The sequence below is a fragment of the Ambystoma mexicanum genome, chromosome 12, assembly GCF_040938575.1.
Source record: "Ambystoma mexicanum isolate Mex_15411 chromosome 12, UKY_AmexF1_1, whole genome shotgun sequence".
Lineage (NCBI taxonomy): Eukaryota > Metazoa > Chordata > Amphibia > Caudata > Ambystomatidae > Ambystoma > Ambystoma mexicanum.
Window position 1 is genome coordinate 503,569,242 of NC_090936.1, and position 6,902 is coordinate 503,576,143.

Genomic DNA, 6,902 nt, shown 5'->3' on the forward strand with positions numbered 1-6,902 from the left:
ACTCATTCTTGCCGATGCACCACCAAAATGAATGGTAACTTCTGTGGCCCCACTGCCCTGCTTCCTCCCCCACCGCATTTAGTAAAATTAGTATCTCTCACATCCTCATCAAGCCAACACCTAATGACGCTACCCTACTAACCACAAGACTACCCACCTTATTTAGAAATGCCCCGTGATGAATACAGATTAATTTATTCATGCATTCCTTTATATTTCTTTTTTATACTTTTTTAATTATGCTTTCCTGTTGAATTAATATCTGCAAACAAAGATGCCAAAAACAAATTGCTCTTTACAGGGGGGTCAAACCTGCAGAACATAAAATAAAAGTCACATCAATGAACATTGATAATCTTCAGGGAGTGAGTTGCTAGTTTATGCTGACGTAACCATACCAACAGAAATGAGGGCATGGTTTGCATCCGGCGGCACACAACATTTTTCAGAGTTCAGACTACAACTCCCATAATCCTACACATTAACTGTGCTGGGTAGTGATTTGGGAGATTGTGTCTAACCAATTAGAAAACAAACAGCTTTTCTGATTCTTTAGAGACTCCCATGAAAAGACCCCTCGCCCCCCCCTCTGTAACCTATGGCTGTGTCAGGGACAGAATACAGGATTCATTTTAGAAGAATATTGGCTGCTCTGTGTCATTTATCAATTAGAAAGGCGATTGAAAATGTGCACACTATTCGAAATGAACTAAAGAACAAATGCATCTTTTTCAAAGCAACTGAAAGGTGTGAGCCCCTGTCTCCGGGCATGTACACGAGTGTGGGATGGATAAAGACAAATTGTCTATAACATGGGTTATTTTCCCAGATAAGCCGCATGTGAGAAGCCTTCTGTGGAGCAGATGCGTTTGACAACTGCCTGCATTTGCTGCGTCCCCTGATGCTTTACTCTGCCTTTCCCCTGTTCAAAAGGCAGGTTTTGCATGTATGAAATCAGAGGTACGTTTTCAGTGTCGGTGCATGAAGTGGCTTCTGCCTCACTGCCACAGCTGACCACAGATGAGATCCTCAAGAGGTCCCATACAAAGGACCTTGTGGCGCAATGGTAGCGCGTCTGACTCCAGATCAGAAGGTTGTGTGTTCAAATCATGTCAAGGTCAAGTGAGTCTCGATTTTTTGAGCGATTAAAAGTAACATTATTTTAAATCCTGTGGTCATTTTGCCAAATACTGCGCAGAGAAGACACAGAGTTCATCCTTAACTGTTTGATAAACCTACGTGTTCACCCGGAGAAGGACCCCCCCAGTGTCCGGCGGTTGATGCTTTTTGTTGTGCACTTGGGGCAATCCTGCTGCACACAGTGGCGGCGGAAAGGAGGGAGTTCACAGCGCCGCTAACAGCCCGTTACATGTTGAGGGAACTTGCTGTGATGTCAGGACATATTGTGGGCCGCACAGAAAAAAGCCCCACCCCACTCATGCCAACAGGGGAATGTTCACCCGTATACCTTTAGGGCGAGTGCTGGGTGTACAGAAATGCACTGTACAAATAAGACGCTTTTAGCTGTTAAATGTGTTTGAGAAGCAGAGGAACCTGCTGCTATTAATACTGGGGACTGCGCCCGCTGCCTTTGTGGGCCATCTCTGTTCTCGGCATCTGAGGTGGCTGTATAATGGGGTGAAGAGCCAGCATCAAACAAAATGGAAGATGAAAACAAATGCATTCCTGGGTGGGCTTGAACCACCAACATTGCGCCACAGAGACGGCTGTGAGGACATGTCACAGTCTAATGGCAGAGTCCTGGTCAACACTGCACCACTGCCAACCTACCTGAGACAGAGAGAGCTGAGCAGCAGACAATCAGTCTTCTTCTAGTCTCTCACCATCCTTCGTCACCGTCACGAGTCTCCACAGCACGCGTTGCTGCCTGCTGGCTTGGCTTCTCGGAAGATGAGGGAGGCTGGCAAGCTGCGCAGAATTGCACTGAACACTACAGCCCAGCCTGCACTGGCAGTGGCACTTGCCGTTTTCCCTGGGGGTGGGGGAGGAGGGGAACGCACGAGCAAGAGTTGTTGGCAACAACTCTTGCTCGTGGTCCTTCGTCGTCCTCCTCCCCCTCCCCCACTGTTGTTGTACAGTGAATCAATCATGCCATGGGCGGCATGGAGAATCGAAAACACAGCGTCGGCCCATGCCTGCTGCATGCAAACTTCAGACAGAGTCTGAAGTTTGCAAGCATCAGTGCACAGACATGATGGACACAGGACACACAAACTGGGGGGGATAAAGGGCATTGTATCCCCCCACTTGAGATTGTGGGGGGAATTTGTCCCCCATGCCTCCCATGTCCTACGCCCATCGGGGTACCCCTCCAGGGCCACCAGGATGCGGGGCCCGGGGCACGTGCCCCGTTTGCCCCCCCATAGAGACATCCCTGACCGGCATAAAAAACCAGTTGCATGTTAGTGGAGTGCCAGCGGTGCCGGTTATGGGACATGTACGCATTGGCCTGGGCTGGCGAATAGTGCAGCATGGGTGCAGTCAATGGCACTGATGACCCAGGGGAATCGGTGTGTCATGTAGAATCCAGGGGTCACCTGTCTTTGTTTGTTCTGGGTCAAAGGCATGTGGACATGGCATGGGATGGTCAATATGATGCATGCCACGACCTGGGCAGTAGGTGTGATTGCGTGGCCTGGGAGTTGCCTGCTGTGATGCCACTGGTCCTCTGAAATGAGCCAGTGGTGAAGAAAACCAAGGTGGCCAGGAGCTTCACATGTGCCCGATGGCATTTGAATGTGTTGTGGCCGGGTGCAAATCACCATCCCCCTCCGGCAACATGTCCATGATGATGAAGAGAGAAGCTATACCTTTGGTAGACCTCCGTGTCGGCCATGCCGAAGAGTATGACCCTGGTGCAGGAGTCCCGTTCCCTCATCTCCGCCTTGGCTGGTGTGCGGCAGCTGCAGAGGCAAGATTGTGCCATTGTGCAGCATTGTGGCAGTATGTAGAGCACTAATGTTATGTTGCAGGGATACATGTCCTGAGGTGGGATAAGAAAATATATTATACATAAGCATTGTTCTGTTATTCCAGTAATTATACATGCATGCATTTTTGTAGTATTGCAGTGTTATTCCAATCACCTAAATCTAAGTATAGGTGTAGCATTACTACAGTATACATGTGCACAATGTATATGTACATCATTATGCATACTGTCTGTAAGGCACGTATGTTGTTTTGTATTTTGCATGCTTGTCTGTATATTTTTAGATATTTGTATACCATTATTCATACTTTTTTATATTTTTCTCATGCGTGTACTTATTGTGAGGAGTTAGAAATGAGAGTCAGACACGAGGTTATCATGTTTTTGGTTAAAGAATTTTATTAACACAAACAAGATTGGGAAAAGGCCTCCCTTCCATACCTAAAGCAAAAACTAAGAATGTGTCTGTGTCAAGATGTCAAAATCAAAACTGTCCTTGTATCCAAACGTTCTATCCGACCCTCACATTACAAATCAAACTATAAGGTAAAAAAGGGAAATGTCTTTAACCTGGTAATTGAAAAACAAGAGCTCATAAAGAAAAATAAAACAGCTCGAACATAAACGTTCTCCAAGGTGAAAGAGTCTTTGTTCCAGAGGGTGACTCCTCCCTTAAGTTAATTCTCAAAAATGTTTTTCTAATGCCTAAACCTTTGACTCCTGGGGGAAATTCCCATTCCCTGGATTCTTTCTCAATGTCAGTGGTTCTTCAATACAAAGTTCTCTTAAGTACAATAAAAGGTCTTAGTTCTAGGGGATCCCTTCTCCCGGATTTTGTCTCACTGCAATTAATTCCTCAACACCAAAATGCACCAAGAGTAACACGCCTTGTCCCAGAGGTTAATTCCCTTCCCCTGGATTCATCCTTAATGCCAATAATTCTTGGTCTAACAGTTATTTGTGTCTTTCTTGGCCCACAACAATACTGTTAGTGGTAAAGATACTTAGCTTTGTAGTTCCTTTTTTTCAAAAGTTCCTTCTTGGATAGCAAACACAGTTGTATATGCTTTCTTGGGACTTCCTGTAGATTTGCAACTGCCTAGTATTCTCCCCTCTGCCAGGACTTTTTACACATTTATGATTGCCTGGTTTACTCACCTGCCAGGACTTCTTATATTGAAAACTCCTGTCCCCTGCACACTATCTATGGCCAAAAAAGCCAAATAGTACTGAAGAGATTACAACAGTAGTAAAGGTGAGTGTATACATACTGATATTTACTACTATTGTAATGGATAACAATTTATCAATTACTATCGACATTTATATACTCACATTTACTACTATTGTAATCTCTTCAGTACCATTTGGCTTTGTTGGCCATAGATAGTGTGCAGAGGACGGGAGTTCCCAATGCTGGGAACCCTTTTCTTTTTTCATGTTATTAAAGGTTCCATGTGCCAGGACCTTGCTTTCTCCTCTGCACCTTATCTTCAGATACAATGGTCGTTTTATTACCCCACAAGTCTACTTAGAAATATCTCCTAGAGAAAGGGGTGCCTATGGTTTAGACTTGCTATAGGATTTCTTATTTTCACAGATAACAGTTCCTCATGCACTTCCGCAATTGCATATATCTTCTTCGGTATTGTGCATCTGGTTATTCCACATTTTCTCGGGGTTCCCCCAATATATGCATTCCATATGACCATATATAGCTGGGGTCCTTATTTGAAATATACTTCCTTGTTTTGCAATCAGTCTCTTTAATGTTCCTGTTTCTGCAGTTTTAATGTTTACAGTTTGTATTTGGTACAGATGCAGAAATGCCCTTGGGTCCCCACTTTGCTTGGGCTGACTCACCCGCTATGTGTGGAGTCTTCAATCCAGTTCGCGCTTATGGGGAATTACTTTGCTGCCTGCTTTCCACTCTGGACAGCTTTCACGTCATTCCTGTTTCTCTCGCTGCTTTGCTTCAGCACGCCTGTCTTGCTTCAAGTCCCGGTAGGTGAAACGCTGCTTTCGCCGGTTGCCGAGCACCCTGGAATGCTCCTGGCATGTCTGCGGCACATCCTGCTCATGCAGCGAGCCCTTTGGCTCCACCACACTAGTTTGTGCTTCCAAGTCCCACAAGTCTCATGCATAGGTGCTACAACTTCTCCCTAACAGCAGAAGCCACTTGCAGCTTTTTTTAATCTTTAAATGTCCGATGCACAGGCACATTTTGAAAAGAACTAGAAAGCTCATTGAGCTTGTGGCTCATTCTACTCTGCATCGGTCCCTTCCTCCTCCCTGTCCCAGTACTTGGGTAATTGTGGGAGATGTAATCCATTGATATTAACTGATGCAGATTACTTGGAAAATCTGTTTCAATGATTCCTAATGATGAGCAAGCTCTATATGGAAGAAAATGAAAAACTGTAAAAGGTAGTCCTGGAGCTTTTACCATTTTGAACTGGGATGGAAGTTTGGCCTAACAAGTTTTGGGAAAAGGTTTCTTTAGTTTCCCTAAGGTGGGGGTGTGTAGATGCATGGTAATAGGCCATTAGGGTATTGAGTACCAAGGGGCTTTTTTCTTGCGCAAATAGAGCATACCATCTCTCATCCAATGGAGCCATGACATTCCCCGGAGGCTGTCTCCTCCAATGTGAACCTTCCTCATATAGCTGGTCCCAGGGTCAGGATCAGGTAGCGACTGCCATCCCCTGGCCACATGGGAGGAGGTTACTGCAATAGAATCTGAGATGAATCCATTGGATTCATTACAGTATTTAAACTTTTTTTTTAAATGTAGGGAAAGAAATTGTTGATTTTTGGAGACTCCTGTGTCTATTGGCTGGAGCATTATGTATGTCGACTGTAATGCTGGAAATGCTTTGGAGGGACAGAGCCTCCCTGTCCTTGTCCTGTAGTCCTTTTTCATTTGTGTTCTGTATTGTCTTCTGGCCAGGAGTCCATATGGGACACCTGGGAGTGCAGCTCTTCCTGTTTTTGGTTTGGTGTACAGACTCATGGGATACCCTTATGGCACCCATGGGTGGGGGTGAAACCCTGTGCGCCTAGTGTATGTTTTTGGGTACCTGTGTGTGGCCCACAGAGCAGGGTATGGGCTGGTGGCAGCTCCATGCTGACTTTGACAGGTGCTCTGAGTATCCTCCATTTTGGGATATCCAGGCCCTGCCATTGGAATCAGTTGATTCCTGATAGGAAACGAGATGGCCAATGTGGCTTCTTGCTTTCTATTGCCTGTTACCTTGTTTTCCCAAAGTCCTGGGTAGCCCTGACACTGTCCCTTCCCCCTGACTGGCTGTTGGGTTGAAGTTCCATTTATAGTGTTGTTGTGAAGTCCAGGCCAGACTGGCTGGAGCCTTTCCAGTGACTGTATGTTGTGGGTACACCCTGTGGGTGGGACCTGGGTGAATGGAGTGTGTGACCAATATGCACTTCTTGTTGTGGCTGTCTGGTTTCTGGTGCATGACACAATGACTGAAACAGCCCTGTCCGAAACTGGTATGAGTGCAGTGTGTAGTGTTGAATGGCCGGGTACTTGTCCCAATACACATTCCTTGTTTTGAGTGTCTGAGAGGGAGGAGTATGGCCTGAATTCACAGTATGCCTGATTAGCTGACTGACTGCATGAATGCCCTTCTGTATGATTGGCTGTGACCCAGCAGTGTGGATGGGAGGCAGAATAGTATATCTGGGGACCTCTCACCACTGGAAATTGTTCAGAAGCTGAGTTGACACTTGAAGAGTAACTGGAACCTTATCCTTGAAGCCCAGCTGGAAGAAGAAGAACTGCTGCTGCATTTGTTGCGACCCAATCCGAAAGCTGTCGAGTTCATCAAGGACTGATCCGAGAGAGGGCCTGGTTACGCGCCATCTTCCTGTGCTCCGAGGGACCATCGAGCACCGCTAACCTTCATCAAAGCTCCCTAGAAGTCATACC

The 6,902-nt window shown here is 46.0% G+C and overlaps 1 non-coding gene across 1 annotated transcript; it reads left to right on the plus strand.

Moving 5' to 3' along the window:
• The first annotated feature begins 1,049 nt into the window (after positions 1 to 1,049).
• TRNAW-CCA (transfer RNA tryptophan (anticodon CCA)) lies at positions 1,050 to 1,121 on the plus strand. The gene has a single exon. It is a non-coding gene; the product is annotated as a tRNA-Trp (tRNA).
• The last annotated feature ends 5,781 nt before the right edge of the window (positions 1,122 to 6,902 follow it).